Below are 3,576 nucleotides of genomic sequence, written 5' to 3'. Positions count from 1 at the left end.
ATATAATATACACATCGCGGATATCGTGCTTTGTGCCAAACAACGTATATACGCTATAATGATAATTCTCAAATACATGTTTCAAACCTTATTTCTTCATCGGTTACAGTGTTACCAAATAGAATAGGCAAAAATGGTAGAGCAGGATATCCATTATTTTCAACGAGCATACTATTCAATTTTTGTCCTCTGTATCGCATATATATACGTGAGTTTTGAAATATTCTGCTATCATGTTCGCTTCCTGGCCATTCAGGAACTATATCCAAAATTTCAGTGCATAGCCTAACAACAAACTATAAAAATAAATATGAAATAAGTAATTATAATAAATTATAAATGAAGGCTCTTTGATGCACAATAAAAAATCAAAAATAGGAAATATCTGAGGACGAAATTATTCTGCTAGAGAAAGATAACATAGTTCGTAATAATTTCCAATAAAACAATCTGAACATTCCCAAAATAGCAGAAATATTTGAAATATATCATAAGGATATCTTAACCCGTTGCGGTCTGCGCTGTATTCGCAATTTCGTCTCAGCCGGTCCGCACAGATTTCGCCAATTGTTCATCCGCTTGATACCGTTTACTTTGGAAAACATTTATGATGCTACACCACAGCTCTTATCTTATCTCTTTTAGCGTACGATGAAGACTCTGTCAACGTCGACTCTGTCGCGTCATAGGTCGCGTTGGAACGAAACGCCGTGTCGAATTTCGCTTGACATAGGACTTGCTGGAACGAAACGCTGTGTCGAGTGACGCTCGATATAAGACCGCAACGGGTTAAATCGCAATATTTTAGGATATCTCTATTTTATATATTTCTGCTGTATAAATTCTTAAAAGTAATAAATGTATTTTATATGACAAAGATAAGCGTACCATTTTGTATATATATGTGTATGTAAATATCTTGCTATATACACATTAAAGTTATTAAAATAAATATATACGTACTTGAATATTTAACAAAAAGTACCTCTTTCGATTCCTGTATATTTCATTTATATTTTGAAACCTACTATGTATAAGACGTATTTATGTGCAATCAATTACTCCATCAATGCTAGGAAGGCCTATTGCTCTAGGTCCACATCCCATTTCTTTAAATAATCGTTTATTTTCTGAACATACTTCATCTGATTGTAGTATTTTTATGTATCAATTAATGTAGCTTGCAATCGAAGTTGATATTCGAAAAATGATTCTCGAAATAGTAGATTGTGAATTTGTATTACATCCCCTACAATAAGCTGTAAAAGTAAAGATATTAGATTCTTTAAACTTTACTATCATATTATTCAAATCTGATTTTATATATCATGCACCATTATTTAATACAAATATAATTAAATTATACCATATTTTTATTATTACTAACCTTAAAACTTGCTGATGAATAAAATCGTAAATAAACTAATAATGCATAACGAGTGATACTGGCAAGCCACAGTTATTTTCTTTTGCAAGTCCTTCATCTATAAGTGGCAAAATACCAAACATTATGGAATCTTTCGTGAAACGGAATCTAAATTTTTCTTTTAAATTCCCAATCGTTGTAAAAGTGAAACGGATTTTGTGCGTCACGGATATATCGTTTAGGAGCATGTGTTTGCTTTTCATTCTCTTCTTCTTCTTCTTCATTTAAAAAATTATTATCTTGAATTTCAAAATTTATAGGATTTTCTAAATTATTTCACAATGAAATATAATACTATTATTTCACAATGAAATATAATTTTCACTGTAGCACACTACACTTGTTGCTTAAATCTTCTTTGAATACATCTTAGCATGTCCAAGATCATTTCGTTTATCGATATATACATCAAATAAGATACTCTGATGTAACGTCCGAACTTATTTTGAAACATTAATAATATATTAGTATAGATCGGAGGCCGACTTGTCTGATTTCAGACATCACTAGGTTAGATATTCACTAGGTATAGATATNATGTTAGTACGTGCGCATATGTATATTCGCGCACGTTAAATATTATAATTAAAATTATAACGCCGAAGAAACGACGTGTCGTTAGAGTCTTAAAATCGATGGATCAACTATAGACAAGAGAAACCGTAATCTCTCAATGCGATAAGGCATCCCGTTGCTAACATAAACAGGAGCATGAAACCTGAATCCAAACACTACTCAGGCCCGACGCGGCGATATCGACGCGGTGACATCACACTAATAGAATGAATTTCTTCCATCTTCATGAGTCCATCAGCCAACCAGAAAACGACTCTCAGCGACAAAGCAACGTATAAAAACGCGCGCATTCGTTGAGAAGGCGATTTTTTTCTCGTAATTAGCTTTTAGTACTTGTGTACTTATATACCTTGGAATATATTAGTCATAAAATCCGACTGTGTAGCAATTATTTTTGTCTACCCCTCATTTCTCGAACGTTGCGAAATCGACATTGGAATCGCGAACCGCATCATCCCGTGCAGCGCCAGAACATCCGAGACCGAGCCAGGAGAACGAATGACTCTGATTTCTCACCAGATTCATCGATCGTTTCGCCAGACTCCGGAGACCCAGGGTAAACTCGGTGAAAAGCAGAGTGACCTAAAAGCGGAGTCATCACTCTGTTGACCGTCCACGTAAGTCACTGATTTTACTACTTTCAAATTTCCTTATATAGTTATCTATCGTGGACGTAACACTGAAATGATTATGGATACCTAAATAATAAGATAACCTTAATTCTAGGCGTATGACGAATAAGAAACATTTATGAAAATACATTAAAGCATTCTAAAATAAGATCGCTTCGGATAAAGTACGCCTTTAGATTTTGCTCAAATCTTTACTTATTCTTCGACTATGAATCTAAAGAGCGCCTTAAAATGAAACTTAAGGTAGTCTTCGAAATAAGATTCGTCTATGAATACGGAGTGTTTTCCAGTAACCAAAGACGTTGTATAGATAGGCCAGGCACGCCAGGCCGAGCGAGTGGAGCGAACGAAGAGAGAGACAGAGAGATAGTTGGAAGAGGTGCTGACTCTTTCTAATGCTATGTGGAGGGAGCACCTCCATTCTCTTCCTTTCCTTCTCCGCACTAGCAGACGAGCGTAGACGTGTGCAGCAATATACGAAGTTCTCTAACTAATGGATTGAGTATTTTTTTTGGTTATATAAATTAATAACAGGGAAAATAAAAACAATATTTGAACAATTAGCAACATAAATAATTTTTATTGATTTTTAAATAATGTTAATTTATTATTTTTCATCCTTAATCTAGATGTGTTTTCTTGAAACTTTTTGCATTCATGATGCATTCTAATTTCAAAATATTTTTTTAGTATAGTTTTTATTATCTGATAACGATGATCAGATAATGGAGATTGTTCCAATAAATGATTTGTATCATCAAAAACCGACGTTGGTATTAGTCGAAGACATTGGCAAGTTAAAAATAATAAAGCATTTTTTGTGGAAAATATTTGAGACCTACTGTGCCTTATAACTTTTTCTGCAACTAAGCAAATATGGATAACGTCAATTATCTGTGAAAAGAACGATCACTCCGTGGTTCTGCTTCAATGCCACAAACG

General features: G+C 33.8%; 1 long non-coding RNA gene and 1 pseudogene across 1 annotated transcript; one reads left to right on the top strand and one right to left on the bottom strand.

The window, feature by feature from the left end:
* Positions 1–19: 19 nt before the first annotated feature.
* On the bottom strand, positions 20–1,684 carry LOC106751411 (annotated as a pseudogene).
* Positions 1,685–2,374: 690 nt separating this feature from the next.
* LOC106751412 lies at positions 2,375–3,117 on the top strand. The gene is made up of 3 exons (XR_001375057.1): positions 2,375–2,619; positions 2,729–2,877; positions 2,945–3,117. It is a non-coding gene; the product is annotated as an uncharacterized LOC106751412 (long non-coding RNA).
* Positions 3,118–3,576: the final 459 nt, after the last annotated feature.

Source organism: Dinoponera quadriceps, unplaced genomic scaffold (genome assembly GCF_001313825.1).
Source record: "Dinoponera quadriceps isolate SergipeBrazil2010 unplaced genomic scaffold, ASM131382v1 scaffold12975, whole genome shotgun sequence".
In the NCBI taxonomy this organism is placed as follows: Eukaryota; Metazoa; Arthropoda; class Insecta; order Hymenoptera; family Formicidae; genus Dinoponera; species Dinoponera quadriceps.
This window is presented reverse-complemented; position numbering and strand designations above follow the sequence as displayed.